Here is a 20,345-nt window from a genome sequence, read left to right as displayed (position 1 = left end):
CCATCCTGCCTCGGGGACGAGCCAGCATGCACTTGTGCAGGAGTGGAGTCCAGGCTTCCCACAGCCCTCCTGTCGGTTCCAGTGGTCCTCCAGCCAGCCAAGAGGGCTCATCTCCCCTGTGTAGGACCCCAGGGTTGGGGCCCAATCTGTGGCTCACAGCACTCCCTCCCCAGGGCGGGTCTCCACCCGTGTATCTTCCCCTTTCCTCTGAGTTCCCTCCCAGTGGCACAGGTCCCAGGCTGATTGCTTTTCTTCCCTTCCTACCCAATTACTTGTGGATCTTTATCCCAGCCTTAGTTGTACAGAAGTCTTTTTTGCCAGTTTCCAGTTAGTTTTCAGTGAGAAGTGTTCCTCATGTGGATGTATTTTTGATGTGTTTGCGGGGGAAGCCGAGGTCCACATCCTCCCCCTCTGCCATCTTGATAGATCTCCCACTGTTGTTAACTATTTTTTGAAGGTAAAATATCTTACATTCTTATGGAAGATTTTATAGATGGATGTGTTTATGTTATACTGTCTGGTTGTAGGGAAATCCGGAGTGTATACACACGTATTAGGATGTCTGTCTGCTTTCCTTGTAAACGATTTTTTGATTTGTGACCCTGTTGAGTTTGTGACCCCTGGACTTTAGACAGGATGCTTATTTCAACAAAGGAATCTTTTCTCATTGTTTTCTTTCAACACAGATGTGAATTCATGGTTACATGAATACTTAGCAGCTATTTCGGGGTCAGGAGTGTATGGTTTCAGATTGCTTTTCTGGTGTGACATTTACAAGGCAACCACTTAGAGTTTATTGTACACCTTTAAAAGTAGTGGTTCCCCAGTTGTGTACAATAGAGTGCTGGTAAATCCTAGTAGGGGTTCAGTAAAGCTTTTTGTGTTTCACAAGGCATCCTTATCTGTAGGCTTTCCCTGGTTGTCTAAAACAGAGATTCACAAGCTCTGGCCCACAGGGCCAGGGCCTGTGAGGTAAGAGTGGGGGTTATGCTGTTAAAGAGTTGTGCAGCCTAAGCGGGCTTCCCTGGTGGCGCAGTGGTTGAGAGTCCGCCTGCCGATGCAGGGGACATGGGTTCGTGCCCCGGTCCGGGAGGATCCCACATGCAGCGGAGCGGCTGGGCCCGTGAGCCATGGCCGCTGAGCCTGCGTGTCCGGAGCCTGTGCTCCGCAACGGGAGAGGCCACAACAGTGAGAGGCCTGCGTACCGCAAAAAAAAAAAAAAAAAAAAAAAGAGTTGTGCAGCCTACAGACACAGACGAATTTGAGGCACAGAGAACTTGCGTCTGGCAAAGCCTAAAGATATACTTTCTAGCCCTTTTCAGAGCATGTTTCCTGACTGCTGAACTGAAGGAGTACAATTTTTTTGTCTTTATTCATGAGAATAGAGAAATATTAGAACATTAGCACTATATGAGACTTTGGGGAGATCATTAAAATGTACATTAACAAAAAATTACTCTTGATCGCTGAGATCAACACACCAGGAAATGACTGCCCTCAAAGAGAGGGTGTGTTACACTCACAGATTACGAGAGGAGGGAGCACACCACGCCACGGGCAGCCACGTGGGGAAGCAACAGAGGCAGTCGGGAGGCAGAGGAAGGAAGAGGAGAACATGGGCCAGAGCCTTTGTTGTAGTTGACAAGGGTAGGAGTGGGTGAGCAGGCTTAGGATTGGCTTCTCGAATCATTTCAGTGGGCTCTGAGGTGTGGGGTTTATCTCTACTTAGCTGGTACCTGGCCCTGGGATGTTCAGGGCAGGGAAACAGTGGCCTGGAGTTTAAGAGCTCCATATAAAGGAGGCTGTTGGGGGTTTGGTTGGCTTGCATAGGAAAGGCGAGCTCAAAGGAGAGTAGTTTGCTATCTCTGGGAACTGTCTGGCCCTGGGAGGGGCCTTCCCCCCAGAGTTAGTAAGATCTTAAGATGTCAAAGAATCAAAAATACAGAATAAAAAGACATGATTAGTATCCTGGGCCGATGTCTTCATGTGTAAACATGAGGAAAGTGAGGCCCCAGAGGGAATTTGTGTGCCCCAGACACCGTAGTCAATGCGAAGAAGATCAGGTTTCAGATCTAGACCTCCCAGTCCCCTGTTGTTTGTACTTATCCAGCAGAGCCACATTTTCAAAGACACCCAAGTGAATATCACAGTGGATTTTGAAATAGGATTGTTTTAAGTTTCTTTGTGTCACATTTACCTGTAAGAGTGGTCCAGTTCCTCAACATACTTGTCTTCAGTGTCGTGTGGATCTGATAATAGCACACGCATGATTCTCCTTTGTTTCCCTCTGCCATCATCGTTAGGTTCTGGCACTCCTCTCTCTCTATTTTTATCATTGAGGCAGCTCTTGGCACAATTCTGGTTAGTAATATCCTGGTTGCTGACCTGTGCCTTCCCTCACTCTCCTGGATTTTGAACCCTCCTCTGCTCATGAGTTAAACCACACTTACAGGGTTGAAATCCTTCCTTATTATGTTAATTATGATATAACGCATCATCCTGTCTCCTACAGGAATTAATGTAAGTCTTTTGTTTTTAAATAAACTTATTTATTTTATTTATTATTTTTATTTATTTATTTATTAGTTTTGGCTGTGTTGGATCTTTGCCGCTGTACGCGGCTCTCTCCACTTGCCGTGAGCAGGGGCTACTCTTCGCTGCGGTGCACGGGCCCCTCACTGCGGTGGCCTCTCCTGTTGCAGAGCACGTGCTCCAGAGTGCACAGGCTTCAGTAGATGTGGCGCGTGGGCTCAGTAGTTGTGGCTCGTGGGCTCTAGAGCGCAGGCTCAGCAGCTGCGGCACACAGGCTCAGCCGGTCCGTGGCATGTGGGATCTTCCCGGACCAGGGCTTGAACCTGTGTCCCCCGCACCGGCAGGCGGACTCCCAACCACTGCGCCACTAGGGAAGCCCCTAACGTAAGTCTTTACGTAAGCACTCATGGAGTAGGTATTAAATTAATTCTCTCCAACCATCCCAGTCTTCTGATAGAATTATGGAAGGACACCAATCTAAAGCCTTAGGAGTTTGATCCAAGGCATTCTGTTTTCCTTAGTGCTTTGTGAGGAAGATCAACAGTAATTGATCCAAATCTGTTTTGATGTTTTTAAAAATCTTTTCAGGAAATAAAAAACTCTTATGTGAGTTTTTCCTGGTGCAAGTGGTAGTAATACTTCTGCTTATTTTCTTCTATTATCTTGTTCATCATCACAGAGATTTCCCCTAAGTTCCTGGTGACTTGGTACACACTTTATTGCCTAACCTTACTGTATGGGGATCAGTTGGGTCCATTGAGACTGTTTATCTCGGTCCTTAGAAACAACTTAATCTCTTGAATCTGTATTCCCATAGCAACCCTGTATGCTGGAGGCTTACTCACTTCAGTTATCCTCCTCTGATTCTCATGGGACCAGTGACAACTTTCCTTATGGAGTGGCAACTAGGGCCTGGCCAAGAGCCCAACATGCTGATGTGTCTTTGGTCACATGATGCCTGGGCTTGAGCCACTCACTTGTCGTGTTGGAAGCCAGCATTTAGTTGAAGTCTTTGGTCAGAGCAGTCCCTGGCGTTTTGGGGGCTACAATCAACAATAATTCGCAGTTCCTTCCTTCTTTATTTAAATAGACGTTAAGGGATTTTTAACAGAATGCCCCCTAACATTTCCTCTTGAAGTAGTTCCTTACTTGCCCACAAGAAAGTTCATTTGTTTCTTTTCTCTTCTTCACAAAGTCTCTCGAAGCTTTACAGTTCATTTCCATTGTAGAATTATGGAACTTCAGGGCAGAATCAGCTTTGATATTTTTCTACCTACAGGAAAAGTTAGTATTATTTATTCATTCACTGAGTCACCTCACAAATAGTTGTGTTCTCTGAGTTGGACAAAACATACACGGTCCTGATTTTCATGGAGCTTATGAATGCATGGGGGTAATGGACAATAAACAAGGAAATCAATTTAAAAAACCCATGATTTCAGCTAGTGATGTAAGTGGTGTACAGAACAGTAAAGCGAGGTTAGAGAATGGAGAGTGATGGGCTGGGGTCAGCTGTTTTCAAGAGGGTGGTTAATAACGAGCTTCTTTGGGAAGGTGACAACATACAAGATTGAGGTGACGAGCTGCATTAATGCTAGCTTCATTATTAAAGAAGCAAGCCTCTGATTTTCTGCAACTTTCAGCTGAGAGGAATAACAACAGTGTCAGATGCTGCTGCGAGTGTAGCTAAGATGAGGATGGAGAATTAACCGTTAGAGCTGGCAAGAGGAGTGATTTCTTAGGGGTTATTTTTGGTGGCATTCAGGGGCAAAAGCCTGGTGGAGTTCACTGAGAAGGGAATGATGAGGTGGAGACAGGGAACATCAGTAATTCTAAAGAGAGTTTTGCTATAACGCAGAGCTGGAAAGTGGGGAGCTGGAGGGAGATACAGGATCAAAGCAATTTTGTCATTCTGAATATTTTAGTGATGCTTCTATGTTGATGAGGATGATCTAGTGCAGAGGTTGGTAAACTACAGCTTAGGGGCCAAATCCAGTGCACCTGCTTTGGTAAATAAAATGTTATCAGAACACAGCCACACTGATTCATTTATTTATTTATTCATTTATTTATTGTTTGTGGCTGCTACAGTGGCAGAGCTGGGTAGTTTTGAAAGAGACCACATGACTTGCAAAGCCAGGAGTATTTACTTCTGGCCCTCAACTGGAACAATTTCCCAACCCTTGATCTCATAGGAAGGGTAAAACTGATGAAGCAACAGGGTGAGCAGTGCCTTGTTAGACTAATATGCTTGCCTCCTAGGTGGGTAGCCCCTGCAATGCTCCCTAAGGGAGAGGTGTTAGAATCCAGTGCACGGGCGCAGGGGTAATTGAGCCCGGAAGTTAGGAAGTGATGCTCTGCCTCTGGGATGCTTGAAAGTGAGACTTTTGAAGTGGTGCAATTAGTAGTCATAAAAGTGTCTAGAAACTGGGTGCCTGAGGGGGGATTAGAAAAGAGTTTGGAAGTGATGAGGTCATTGAATTGAGTGGTCAAGGTACTGAATTCTTATTTGGGTAACTGGAAACTATGTTCTGTATTCCTGTTTTTAGACTATTTATAAAAACGAACTGTACTAAAGCCTCAGTGTTGTCTACATATTTCTGTTTGGGGCTGTTGCCATTTGTTACTATCCTTCGTTTCCTACTTTCAGATAGAGAGAAAAATGGTAACTATTACTGTGATGATTGTGGTCATTATTTTTTATGAGTTCCTCTTTTTATACTTGCGTTTTAAAAAATTATTAAGACATTATTTTCTCTATGGAAAATGCATTATATTTCCCTTATTAAACTGTTTAAGCATGTTCAGAATTACTATTTATTCTTCGCTCTTTGAGGTAGGACAGAGCTCAGTCCTCTCTGGAACCCCGCTTAGAGGTGTTTTTTAGCCTGGGTCTTCTATCTAGAGTAGATATCTTCTGCCTAGAAACATATCTAACCATAGAATGTTGGTTAAATCTCAGGTGTGCTATGCCCTTGGCCATATTTTATCACCTGCTCATTACTTGCTCAGACTTAAGCATTAGAGACACAGTTTGGGCCTGTGATTCTCCATGTCTTCCCTGGTGCAGCTTGATGGAACCTTGGAGTGGTGGGCAGTGTGTGCGGCCCATAGGTTCCTGGTCATCTCCTCCTCAGCTGTTCACTGTCAAGAGCCTTGGGCTTCGTGCGCCCCTAGACAGAGCCAGAGACTGTTCTGCAGACTCTGTGGCCATTGTAGAGATGACATGAAAGCGCTGGGAAGATAGTACCGCTCACATACCACAGTTGTTTTAGCGCAAGAGTCTAGCCTGGGCTGTCAGAGCATAATGCGAATTCTGGGACTGCATTCCAAGCCTCCCAAGTAATTGAACACTGGGCTTAATTCAGTGGCAGGCTCCTCAATTCACCAGTCATTATTAGGGAATGAGTCAGTCGCGTAGAGAAACCTTTCTCTGGGTTTTGTGCCAACTGTTTTATAGGTGTGAGTCCGCAGTGAGCTTTTCCTGCCAGTTCTATGAGGAAGTGAAAGCTCTAAGTGGCCTGTGTGCCAGTAGAGATGAGACCTTCCCCTTGGACAGTTCTAGGGTGAGAGTGTCAGTGTCCATGGCTAGATGGCAGTCATGGGCATTGGTAAACCCAAAACCTTCAGTAGCTTTCGTAAGCCATTGCCGTCTAAATACTGATATCCTTCAGTAGAACACTTGATTTCTCATTTACATATAGGGTATGCCATCAGAGCAATCTACTTTATTCTTTACCATAATAAACAGTTTTCCATTTCTTTATCCAGCCACCATAGGCATCATTATCTTTAGGATTTAAAAGGAGTACTCTTTAAATTATTTGTTTATTTAACATCAGATTAACATCTTCATTTAATTGGTTCGTTAAGGAATATGTCAAGATGACAGTTGAACCAATGGCCTCAGACCAGAATATTAATGTATGATATGTTTATTTTGACTGATGCATTTATTTATCTTTGCTTGGTGGGAGTTTCCAACTTTTCTTATTTGCGTCTTTGATTCTTTTTGACTCATCAGCTAATGCCTTTTGGTTATTTTGTACTTGTAAAACAAATTTTTTTTACTTCAGATGGTGTTAAAATGTGCAGCACTGGGGACTTCCCTGGTGGCGCAGTGGATAAGACTCCACATTCCCAATGCAGGGGGCTCGGGTTCGATCCCTGGTCAGGGAACTAGATCCCACATGCATGCTTCAACTAAGAGTTCAGAGGCCCCAACTAAGGAGCCCACGTGCCACAACTAAGAGCCTGCCCGCCACAACTACTACCCACCACAATCAAATAAATAAATATTAATAGATAAATAAATAAAATGACTTGGCTGAAGAGGCCCACCAAGTCACTAAAAGAGCCTTCATTTAAAAAAAAAATGTGCAGCACTGAAAACGGTGGCAAAAGGGAAAAGATAACATTGGCAATGAAACATTTCTATATTTCGTACTTATACAGTTATTAGGTCTCTTTATGAATCATAGTTAATTTAGGAACCTTTGTTTACTTGGTTATTACAGCCAGCGAACCATCATGGCATCCTAACTGTAGAAATAACAGCTAAACAAAGTCTTTTGATATGATCGGTGTACCTTCTGAAGTCTGAAAGAATAAGTCCCTTGATAATTTTTGGCAAGATTTAGCCTCATATTTCTGTTGTCATGTTTGCACTTTCTTTTGGTGATTTACCAAGGTAATGGACCATTTTAGAATTAGCAATGTACTTATGCTGCAGACTCGTCGTTGTTGTTAATCTACTGTTGATGAAGCCAGGCGTTGTCTGAATCCATCACATACACCTGTCACTGTCAGTCATCTTTATAGAACAAAGTGAAATCCAACTGAGTGGAATGTAACATGAGGCACAAAGCACAGATTACCAATTCAGTCCTCTTGTTTCAACACCACCCCTCTTCCATGTCAGGTCTTCTGATTTTATATGATGACAGTTATTGGTCAGAATATATTACAGTGTTTGCTGTACAGACGGGGCCTTTGTCATGTAATTAAAGAGCATGAGAGCTGCCAGACTAAACAGTGGTCTGAGTTTCAAATAATGTTCTGCGACTTCCTTGGCACATTTTTATCACCATCTCGAACATGTGTTATTACTTAGTATTCTTTACCATAGCTAGATTACAGAGGAAAACAACCCAGGCAGTGAAGGAGACTAACCCTGGTTCTTCAAGGAGATAAATGCCTCCGAGATACCTTGTACCCTCAGAATGCACCATTTTTGTGTGTGCATCTCTCTGCTTGTACTCATACATCCTGCTTAAACCAGCTGTTTACAAAGTCAACATAACGGTCAGCTTTTACGGACAGACTTCATTAGTTATCTTGAAATTCTAAAGAAGGGTAGGCCCAAAGGGCAAATGGACAAAGAACTTGAAATAAACATGAAAAAAAGAGCCCCCCTCATTAGTAATCAAAGAAAATTCCACTACGATGATAAAAAACATCAAACTGGTAGAGTTTTTTAAAAAAATAGCACTCGTTCAGAGGCTAGTGAAACATACACTGTCATAAATTGGTACATCTTTTATGACAGGCAAACTGACAGTATGTATTAAACCTTAAATGTAGCCTTTGATTCCACTTCTAGGAATTCATCCTAAGAAAATAGTACAAGATATACACAAATACTTATATACAAGAATGTCCATTAAAACATGATTTAAAACAGCAACAACAATATTAGTAAAGACAGCTGGTATCTGTCTTTACAGAGAGCTTTGTATGTAACAGACAGGGCTGGGTGCTTCACAGGCACAACCTTATTTGCTCCTTACCATCAGGAAGGGAAGTAGGCAGTGGTATCACACGGGAGGAAAGTAACGCTTGGAGTTATGTGTGCAGAGCTAGGAAGATTGAATGAGAAGTTGAACTCATTTGACACGATTCCTTAACCATTACATTTGTTTTTTTCCCTAAAGAATACTAGTAAAAAGTGGAAAACAGGGTTTCCCTGGTGGCGCAGTGGTTGAGAGTCCGCCTGCCGATTCAGGGCACATGGGTTCGTGCCCCGATCCGGGAAGATCCCACATGCCGCGGAGCGGCTGGGCCCGTGAGCCATGGCCGCTGAGCCTGCGTGTCTGGAGCCTGTGCTCCGCAGTGGGAGAGGCCACAACACTGAGAGGCCCGTGTACCGCAAAAAAAAAAAAAAAAAAAAAAAAAGTGGAAAACAGGGGTCCATCAATAGAGGACTCGTTAAATACAATGTAGGGTAGAAAAGTATACAATGGAATATTACTCAGCCATAAAGAAGAATGAAATAATGCTATCTGCAGCAACATGGATGGACCTAGAGATTATCATAGTAAGTGAAGTAAGCCAGACAGAGAAAGACAAATATTGTGTGATATTGCTTATATGTGGAATCTAAAAAAATGATTGAAATGAACTTATTTACAAAACAGAAACAGACCCACAGACATAGAAAACAAACTTATGGTTATCAAAGGGGAAAGGAGGGGAGTTTGGGATTAACAGATAAACACAACTATATATAAAATAGACAACCAACAAGAATCTACTGTATAGCACAGGGAACTATACTCAATATTTTGTAATAACCTATAAGGGAAAAGAATCTAAAAAAGGATATATATATATATATATATATATATATATATATAAAATATATGTGTATATATATATGTATAACAGTCACTTTTCTGTACACCTGAAACTAACACAACATTGTAAATCAACTGTACATCAATTAAAAAAAAAAGAAAAAAAAGTTGACCCTAATAACAACAACAAAAAAAGTATGTAGGTATGAGAACTCACACTTTAATTGAATATGTGATAACATGGGAAATGTTTTAAATACATTTAAAAAATCCCAATATATGTAGGATGATTTGAGTTTTTCTCTCACCCTCTACTGTGATATAATACACCTAACGATCTATTAAAATAGGCAGATTCCAGTTCTAACCCCGGATCTATTGTTGGCTTTGTGAGTGAGTGTGAGCAGGTTGCTTCACTAGCCTAAGCATCAGTGTTTTCCTCTGTAGAATGGACTCAGCTATGGTTATTACACATTAAACAAGGCATGGCTGTCCAAGCAACACAGAGTACATGTACAAGAAATGGTAGCTATTATTTTCATGATGAGGTTGGTCCCATGTCTTATATGAATCCAAAAACAAGGAAATAATACATTAAAACTTATTATTTTCTTAGAGTGCTGGCATTATAATATTTTATTTGTAATGCTTTGCTATTCTCCCAAACGTAGCATTCAGTGTATTATATTTTATGCCTCCGTATGTATATATTTTATAGAAAAAATTTTATATAAATAGCTACATACAATTATTATGCTTTTTAATAATTTTCTATAATCAAGAAAAAATACATTTGTTAAACACATACACACAGAGACACAGGCTGGTGGTTCTTATCAAAAGTTAAAATGTGAATGACAGTCTCTAATCCATCTTACGGTTTTTCTGGTCAGCAAGGTAGCCTTTGGTTCAGTAGCTTCAAGTTGATCGTCACTCTCTATTTTTGTCTGTTAGTACCATAGTATCATGGATTGATCTTAGAAGTAGCCCCTGAAATGAGCTTGGGGATACTGAAATTATTCAGCGTAATGAAAGTACAGTTTATAGGAATTGGGACTGAAGCGAAGGTCTGAACATCAAGGAGGTTGAGCTGAGTGTTAAGCTGTTCTTTTTGACCCTATTCCATTCCACTCCCATTGACGTCCTTGCTTCCTACCTCCTGTGAACTTTTGAGACTTCCAGGTTTTCTTTTTCTTGCCAACTCTTTAAATGTTGGTGTTCCATGGGTTTCTGTCCTCAGCTCACTTCTTACTCTTCTTTCCAAACTTAACTCACTTCTTCTCCAAACTAGCCTTTCCCCCATACGTTAGCTTAATATTGTATCTTAGAGCAGTTAAAAATCATGAACTCTGAAACTGATTAGCTGTGTACCTTGGATAAGGTTCCATGCTAGTGTCCTCCTCTATAGAATAGGTTACTCATTCCTACCTCAAGGTAAGGATTAAGTAAGAGGTGAAGCCCTAAGCCCAGTGCATTATTGCATAGGAGCTTCCATAGATGAGATCCTTTGCCGTGATGTTTGTTGTTCTGGTGGCGGTCATGGCGGTGGCCTCCAGGTAGGACAAGTCAAGCACCTAGAGTCATTCTGAATTTCCTTCCTCCTCTGTCTCTCCTGCATCCAATAGATTTTCAAGTCCTGTTGATACAACCTCGTTGGTCTTTTCCTATTTACTCCTGCTTTGGTTCTTATGACCTCTTATCTTGAAAGTGGTCATTGGCAGCTACCTGACCTTCCTGTTCCCAGTCGTTTTTGCATTCAGTCCATCCTCTCACTGTAGCCTGAATAATCACTGTAAAAAGGTAAAGCTGGTGATGGCATCATTTTGCCTAATCCTTCTCTTAGTGGTACCCAGTCACCTAGAGCAGGGACATGTGCTAACTCAGCAAACTTTTTCTGCAAAAGGCCAGATAGTAAATACTTTGGGCGTTGCTGGCCATATGGTCTCTGTTGCAGCTACTCTGTCATTGTGGTGTAAAAGCAGCCATGGACAATATGTAAATGAATGAGCATGGCTGTGTTCCAATAAAACTTTATTTATGGAAGCTGAACTTTGAATTTCATGCAGTTGTCATATATCATGAAATATTCTTCTTTTGATTTTTTTCCAACCATTTAGAAACCTAACAACTTTTCTTAGCTCGTGGGCCACACAGATACTGGCTGGTGGCAGGGTTTGGCCTGTAGGATGGAGTTTACCAAATAAGTTGAAGTTCTTCAGCATGGATAACAAGATCTTTTGTGATCTGCCCTGGTTTATTCCTCCAGCCTGATCTTTTAAAAAAATTATTATTATGTTTTAATGCAGACTTTATTTATTTACTTATTATTTTTGGCTGCATTGGGTCTTAGTTGCGGCACACGGGCTCTTTGTTGAGGTGCACGGGCTTCTCTCTAGTGGTGGTGCGTGGGTTCCAGAGGATGTGGGCTCTGTAGTTTGCGGCACACGGGCTTAGTTGCTCTGCAGTATGTGGGATCTTAGTTCCCTGACCAGGGATTGAACCAGTGTTTTCTGCATTGCAATATGGATTCTTAACCACTGGACCACCAGGGAAGTCCGCAGCCTGATCTTCTGTTACCTTCTCCTTACTTCTTCCATTTATTCAATAAACTCACCTTTTCTCTGTCCTTAATGAGTCATCATGTTTTTGCTTTCTCTCATGCTGTTCCCTTTGCCCAGGGCACAACTCATTCTTAGCTGTCCTCCCTCCCCTTCTACCCTGTCTTCCATCCACTACTTGTAGATAACCTACTCCTCTTTCAAGGCTCAGCTCGAGCAGTACTTACTCTGTGCAGTGAGGACACTCATGTCAGCTGCCTGGGTTTATATGTCAGCCCCACTTCTTGTCTCTCGATCATTTCTTTGTCTCTCAGTTTCTCGTCTGAATAAAAAAAGGAATTCATCATCATCATCATCATCCCTATGGTTTCTCTTTGTTAGAATCCACTGAGCTAGCACATGGACAGCACTGGGAATCATGTTTTTCACATAGTTATTGTGCAATCCACGTTTACTCTGCATCTCAGATAGAAGAGGCTATTTCTGTTGTCCCTTCTGTACCCTTTATAGACATCTGTCATAGCACTTATAATACTTGATATAGCTCTCGGCCCAGTGCATTGCATTCAGTAATAATAGGTACTCAGTAAATGTTTATTGGCTGAATGAGAGAGAAAAGGGAAAAATCTTAGCTTGACTTTAAGTGGATTCCAAAACAAAAATCTCTTGCATGTTACTAAGTAACAGGACAAAAAGGGGCCATAGAGAATAAGGTTCATTAAATTGAAAATAAATTTTAAAATATCTTATATACAATTGCTGTTTTTTAGTACCGGGCTCATGTCCATAGGAGGAAAGAAATGCCACGTGGACAGTCTAGTGGTCCTCTTAGGAACCTGTGTTCCTGCCAATCCTTTCTCTTACTGATTTGCGTTTCTTTCTGTTCCTTCCCCTCCCCAGTCCTGCAAGGATGAGCACACTTCTTACCTGTGGTTTCAACATGGGGAGCTGTGGGACCCATACAGAATCATGTCTTGGAGAAAGTGCCAAGGATTCAGTGAATTTTTAGAGTAAGGAGGCCAGCTGCAGAGCCATGGGGTTCAGAAAGACAGAAGGTGAGGGCTCAGGACCCAGGCAGAACACAAAGCCCTGGGCTGGATGTGGGGAGGCGGGGCCAAAGCCCTTGGCTGGTTAACAAGAGCGTCGTTGCCTGTGCAGGGACGGTTTGTGTAAAGCCGAGGACAGAACAGGACTTTCAGGCATATCACAGCATCTAGAATTGGAAGGAGTCAGAGATGTCTTGTCAATGAGCGATACACTGCGTGGAGAGCCTCTTGGCTACTGTTCTTCCTTCTCACCTTCTGTACTTTCTGTGATAGAAACATTCTGTTGCCTGGATTCATTCAACAGATGTGGATTATCACAGGGCTGTATTGGGCATCTATGGAGGTAATAGGTAGAAAAGCATTTTTGAAAGTTGCTAATGTAAAGTTCTTCTATTTCCACCTAAAACCTCCTTTCTATTGGAAAATGTTTGCTTTATACATAAGCAAAGTGTCTCTTACTGAAATTCATATCTTTTTCATGCTGTTTTAGGCAGTGGGAGATTTTTGTACATCAGAGGTACATTCTGGTATAGCTCGTGCGCTAGCTTAATTCTGACACTTTCTCAGCAAATGAAGCAGTCAACTTTATAACTTGGGTTAAGTTATTTTTATATTGTTTATGTTTTGTGACCACTGGGGTGCAAATTTCCTCAGGGAATAAGTAGAATGCCTATCCTAAGGAGGATTCTGTAGATGTTGGTAAAATGACTAGATCTGAAATTCTCTGTGCTAAGGCTGCTCACATCTTAACCCTGCCCCTTCTTTTGGGGAAAAATAAGTCTTTATATGTGTACCTTTATTGGTAAGACTTCTGCAGTTCTCTGCAAGAGGATTAGCAAGCATTGCAAGCAAAGGCAAACATTTCAAGGAAAAACCTTACAAATATTCTTGCTTTCAAGATAGACATAATATCATGCCATAAGTAAACATTATGAAACCATTTCCTTTTGAAGTTGATTCACTGAACCAATAATTTGAAATTCAGCTTGATGTTAGAGACCTTTTATTTTAAATGACTATTGTTGGTCCACTAGACTGGTAAATTAGGTGAGCCATGAGAAACAAAAAAGCTTTGTGTGTAGTCTAGCAGTCAGTTATTAACAAATATGAAATCTAAAACTCCAAACCAACGTTGTTGGAAAGCTAACAGACGTCCAGCATCTATTTTGGGTTTGTACACAAGTTGGCCAGAAGCAGCTTAATTCAGAGAATGAAATCTGAATTATTAAAAAAAAGGAGGTGGGGGTAAGATGGAATTGGGGTGGGGGGAAAGGTCAAGTTTGTAGTGGGCAGAATTCTAAGATGACCTTCAACACTCCAAGCCTATCTTCTCCCAGTGATTCAGTTAAACACTAACTTAGTCCTGTTGTGAGGGGATATTGCAGATGTCATTAAGGTCCCAAACTAGTTGACCTTAAAATACGGAGATCATTTGGGTGGCCCTGACTAATCATATGAGCCATTTAAATCTGGTCTAGAGGTCAGAGACAGGTACGTCAAAGAGATTTGAAACTTGAGAAGGATTCTACGTCGAGGAGATTCTCCGTTGCTGGTTTTGGAGATGGAGGGAGCCACGTGGCAAGGAGTGTGAGTGGCCTCTAGAACCTGAGAGGGACCCCTAGCTGACAGCCAGCAAGGAAATAGGGGCCTCAGTCCTACAACTGCAAGGAACTGAGTTCTGTCACCAGTGATGGAAAATGGATCCCTTCCACCCTCCAGATGAGAATTTAACCCAGCTGGCATCTTGATTCCAGAATTTTGATACTCTGAGCAGATAACTCAGCCATGCTGAGCTAGACTTCTGACCTACAGACTTTTGAGCTAATCAGCAGGTGTGCTTTAAGCCATGAAGTTTGTGGTCATTTGTTATGCAGCAATAGAAAACTAATATGAGGCCTCTGTCATGTCTCCTTTGCATCCCTGTAGTAGCCTATTAACTGGTCTCTCTGCTTCTAGACCAGTGTTGCTCAAACTGGTGAAGAAACAGTTTTTGAAATTCCAGTGTGTTGCAGACCAATACTGTAGCAGATTGTTCAGATGGCTGCAAAAACATCTCCCGTCCCTGTGCTCTTCTGTCACGTGACCATGCCAGTCCCTCTCTCAGGAGGCTCTAGTTTCTTCCACCTGAGTCTGGGCTGGCCTTAATGACAGGCTTATAACCTCTTACCATTTTCAGGTGATGCCCTGTGTTGCAAGGCTGTTAGAAAAGGCCATGCAGCTTCTGCCTGGTTCTCTAGGAAGGCTCCTTCTTGGCGCTCAGCTGCCATGCTTTGAGAGGCCATGCCACGTGGAGAGGGCAGTACTGGGTGATCCAGTCAACGGAATTAACAGCCTTCCTTGAGTCATCGCAGCCCAGATGCCAGACATGTGAATGAGAAGCCTTGAGATAATTACAGCCCCTAAGCTGGTCTAGTCAACCCCAGCCTTGTGTCTTCCCAGCTGAGGCCTCAAACATCGGGGACAAAGACAGGTCATCCCCACTGTGCCCTGTCCAAATTCGCGACCCACAGAATCAGTGAGTGTCATAAAGTACTTACTGCTTTCTGGCACTACATTTGGGATTGGTTTGTTATGCAGCAACAGATAACCAGAATAAACATTTTAATAAAATGCTGTGAAAGCGAAATTATAAAAGGACAGAATATAAGCAGAAAACACATAGTGTCACTGCTATGCTACTCTGTCGGTCAAAGTAGTTACAAACCTGCCAAGATTCAAGAGGAGAGGATACAGGCCCCACTTCTCAAAGAGAGGAGACTTGAAGAATTGGGGAGCCATTAAAAAAAGAAATTTAAATTTTGAAATAAATTTAGCCTTATCGAAAAGTTGTAAAAATATTACAGAGAATTTCCATATGCCCTTCACCCAGCTTCCACTAATGGTAACATCTTATGGAACCATAGTACCGTTGTCAAAACCAGGAAATTATCATTGATGTAATATTGTTAACTGATCTGCAGATTTTATTCCAGTTTTGCCAGTTTTCCTAATAATGTCCTTTCTCTGGTCCCGGGTCTAATCTAGGACCCCATAGTGCATTTAGTTTTCAGGTCTCCTTAGTCTGCTCCAATATGGGACAGTTCTCACCCTTCCCTGTCTTTCATGACTAACGCTTTTGAAGTGTACAGGTAGTTATTTTGCAAGATGCCCCTCAAATTTGCTTTAATTTTTTCATGGTTAGATTAGGGTTATGCATTTTTCACAAGAGTGCCCCAGAAGTGATGATGTGCCCTCCTTTGTGTGTGATATCAGGGTGTACATGACGTCAGTATGTCTTATTCCTGGTGATGGGAAACGTGCTCCTTGGGGAGGGTGCTCCCTGCCAGGGTTCCCCACTGTAAATACCTTGTGGATAGGTCCTTTGAGACTATGCAGATATTCTGTTTGTCATCATATGTTGCTGGGGTCTTGTTACAAAACTGCCACAAAGTTTAAATTTTTTATCATTAGACCCAACAGATTAAAACTTAATCTTTCCAGTTTCTGTCGTTATAGTGTCACAGATGTGGGCTGTTTGCAGACTGGCTCTGGTCTGCAGACCACACTTTGAGGAGCAATGTTCTAGGCTGCACTGCTTCACCAGTTCCTTTATTCCTATTACTGTCAGACTGGAGTTTGAATAGCAAATCCAACGGTGTCATTCTTCAGCTTAAAATTCGTCAGTCTTCCCATCCTTTTAGGGTGCAATCCAAACTTCTAAGCCTGACGGTCAAGGCTACATCATTCTGCTCCATCTTTCACATTGTCCCTTTACTAGTTAGACTTCTCCGATTATCCTCACCATTGTATCCATGTAGGCACACCTGGCTCCTCCACACACTGTAGCTGGCCAATCCCCTGTCTTTCAAGGCTGATGAGCACCTCTTTTCAGTAGTCTGGGCTCACTAGGTTTTCCCCACGTGTAGTCCCCTGTATCCTGTGCATATATCTCTGATAGAAGTTGAATTTTGTTTTTATGTTTGGTTATGTATATGTCAAGCCATTTTTTAAAAAAAATTTTATTGAAGTATAATTGATGTACAATGTTGTGTTGGTTTCAGGTGTACAACAAAGTGATTCATTCATATATTAGCTATATCATATGATATTTGTCTGTCAAGCTATTTGACTTGACTGAGCTTAAAGGCATCGATTTCGAGTTACAAGATTAGCCCATGACAAGGCTTCAAGAGTGTTAATCATAACTTGAGATAGTATCCAGGAAGAAATGTCTCCAGTACTAAGTAAGATCTGTATGACCAGATGGATTCCAGAAATGCAGAGACAGTGTGTGGAGAAGCCCTTTGGGGAGGACATTGTCCCTGATGGATAGGGTTGACTGTTGGGGCCTTTGGCTCTAGCCTTGTGGCCCTTCTTCCTGTGTATGGTCTCTACCCCAGGGGTAGATAAAAACTTCAAGCGAGGAAGCAAACTCAAGACAGTGCAGTTCCATGGGTGGACCCCTGTGTCTCTGTAGGCCTGTTTTATTGCTTTTGGGGACCACTTTCTTTGTCCTGCAAAACTGAGCAAAGAGCAGGTGGAGATCCTCTGCCTTCCTCTCCCTGCACCTCCTTCTAAGTTTTAAAGGAAAATTTTAAAGAATGCTAATAATGGTTTGAAATTCAACCCAACCAAGTGTTAATAGCTCTCTGAACAGAACAGGAGTGATCTCCCTGTACCAATTTTTCCTGTGTTGCAACTAGTCTTTTATATCTAAATATTGCTAGGCTTACTTTATATTTAGCCCTATTTTCAAAGTATATGAAATGTAATTGTGCCAGAAAATAGAGAAAAGCAAGGCCGCCATGATTCCATAGGTCACTGCTAATAACTTTACCTCGAACGCAATTGTTCTTTCTTACGTCAAAAGTGTTGACCTATTATTTAAAGTATACATTTTAATCTTTTTGGTAATCATTTAGCACATTTTGTGATAAAATCTTCTTAAAATTTGTGCTCATAGCTTCCAGAGATAAATCTCAACTAAGTATTTATCAGAATTTAAATACATGGTATTTTAAATGAGTTATCAAGCATTAATAAATACATGAAAATGTTATCAATAAATGATTTATCAATTAAAAATTATCAATAAATAATGTATCAATAAATAGATTTTTAAAAATTTCCCAATACCAGTGGCAACATTTACATTAAGAACAGGAGGGAGTTAGAATGCCAAATAATGTATCCTAAAGATTTTCATAAATTCATTCAAAATTTTCTAATTCAAACAGCACCTCTTTTGTTAATAACATAAACCACATATATACAAAGTCTCAGTCAATCTCCTGTAATAAAACCTTGTACGGAAAACTCTTTCACCATGTACAATCTTATCATTAAATTACACTGTTAAGGGGAAGAAGAACCGCCCCTCCCCAACAAAAAACCCAAGGTAAAGTAGTCCCAAGAATGGAATTTGGAAGGGGCAGTATATTTCAATTTAATCATCTGGAATCACTTAAATACAGTGTGCTTAGATGGCTAACATAAAGGAAGAAAAGTTTACTGTGCTACAGTTACTAGCTTCACAATCCTTTGAAGATTTGGGATAATTTCAAAAAGATCTCTACTTTGTTTTTGGTTTAAAAAATTCAGATAAATCTTTTCCCTTCCTGTCCTTCAGGCTGTCTATAAACCATAGAAATTTCATTCTTTTCAAATTTAGGAAATAACAGACTCGTAGTAAGATGATACTGCTCATTTAAATCATGGGGGCCAACCACAACAGAGCCCCAGGATAAGATAGCCTTTTTTTTTTTTTTTGCGGTACACGCAGGCCTCTCACTGTTGTGGCCTCTCCCGTTGCGGAGCACAGGCTCCCGACGCGCAGGTTCAGCGGCCATGGCTCACGGGCCCAGCCGCTCCGCGGCATGTGGGATCTTCCCAGACCGGGGCACGAACCCGTGTCCCCTGCATTGGCAGGCAGACTCTCAACCACTGCGCCACCAGGGAAGCCCAAGATAGCCTTTTGAGTCATGATTTTCCAAAGTCTCTGTGATGACTTAAGACCTGCTGCCTGAATAAATCCCTGTTAACCGGCCACATCCACTTTGCTTAGAGGTAAGCCTCCTCCTCCCTGCTCTACAGAGGCCTGAGCACCGGAGCTGCTCCCCGGAGGACCAGGTCAGAGCAAGAGAGCTCCATTACTCAGAGCACATCAAGGGTTGATCATTTGAGAACCGAGCTACTAATTGGACTTATGATGATATGAAAGGAGATGCTTAAAGTAAGGAGACGTAGTTTTTAAAATCATAATTTAAGAACATATTGAAAACTATGGTCTCTAAAGCAGTCTAAAATCTGTGGATTTCAGATATTTTATATACAACTCACAATAAAACAAAATGCATTTTATGTCACTACCCCGTACACGTATTCAGACCCATAAGTGAAATAAAAATGCCACGGACAATACTGTGTGTGACACCCTTGAATATTTTCTATTGTATTGTTTTAAATTAAGAAAATGCTACTCAATAGCCAGTAAACTCATTGCCCACTTATCAGTCACTTCCCATGGTCTGGAAAGATGCTGCCTCAGATAGTTGTAAGTGTATGCAGCCACCGTTGTCCCATACCTGCTCTAGAGTGCTTTTGGGATTACGTGTGAGGTTAGTTCACGAGTCACAGAAAATGTCATAGAAAAAAATTTTTTTTCACTAAAAGTGATTTTATTTAGCTTGAGTTCCCTTTTTATTTACCAGATGTGGCTCTAAATTATGTGTTAGTCAAATCAAAGAACGAATTTTTTCTGGTTGATTGTGTTCAGAAGAATGTGAGGATCGAAGTGTTAGAACTTGAAGGAGACTTAAGAGGTAGTGCAGGCCAGCCTGCTCATCATGCAGAGACCGGGAGACGAACTAGTTGCAATTTTTAAGAAAGAATTAAGGTCGTTTATGTAATCATATGTTAGTAATAGAATGTATTTTAAAATACCATCACAGAGAGGCTGGTGTTGTGAGTGGCTGCTTCTGGATCTGAATGTTGGGGTAGACTGTGATACAGGGAGCTGTCACTTCTAGGTACCGTTGGGGAGGCAGTGGTGCCTGTGTCCCTGTGACTTTCTTGGCTGTGGTTGCTAGGGCCACTTGGAGATGTATGTGCTTGGCTCTTTCAGCCTGGGCCTAATGAAAGTATATATCATAAAAATTGCAAAAGACCTATTTAGCAAACGATATGGTTAACATCTAGGAAGCTGAGGAAGAGGATTAAGAATGTGCTGACGTAAAGTTGCACTTGGTCCTGAGTCTGTGCATTTCCTGTCCTGCCCAGGCATGGTATAAGGAGCTCCATCCTCACATCTGAGCCTTCAGTTGCCCAGGAAAGTGAGAGAATGTAAATGAATTTAATATTTGTAGTCAAAACCTTTTCCCTCTAATATATCGAGACTACAGAAATCATCGCGTTTATTTTTGCTAGATACTGAGCTAGGGCTTTCTAAGTGCTTCAGTCTCTGAGACTTCTCTCTGTATCTCACTTTTCCTTAACAGATATTTGTAAAACACTGTGATCTTTTTTTTGGCTAATCTCATAGGCTTTTCTTTCATCAATGTATTATCATAGACAAACAAGCTCTAGGGAGGCCAGGCGATAAATTCCCTTCCTGTCCTCCTGGCGTTTTCTGTGAAATAGACAAACAACACATACAT

The 20,345-nt window shown here is 41.7% G+C and overlaps 1 protein-coding gene across 13 annotated transcripts in view; it reads left to right on the top strand.

Annotated features, from left to right (window-relative positions):
* The window catches only part of ULK4 (unc-51 like kinase 4), a 529,281-nt gene that overhangs the window by 201,711 nt on the left and 307,225 nt on the right, over nt 1-20,345 (top strand). The window lies entirely within an intron of this gene.

The sequence above is a fragment of the Orcinus orca genome, chromosome 10 (assembly GCF_937001465.1).
Source record: "Orcinus orca chromosome 10, mOrcOrc1.1, whole genome shotgun sequence".
NCBI lineage: Eukaryota > Metazoa > Chordata > Mammalia > Artiodactyla > Delphinidae > Orcinus > Orcinus orca.
Note: the sequence above shows the minus strand (reverse complement) of the source record. Positions and strands in the feature narration are given on the sequence as shown.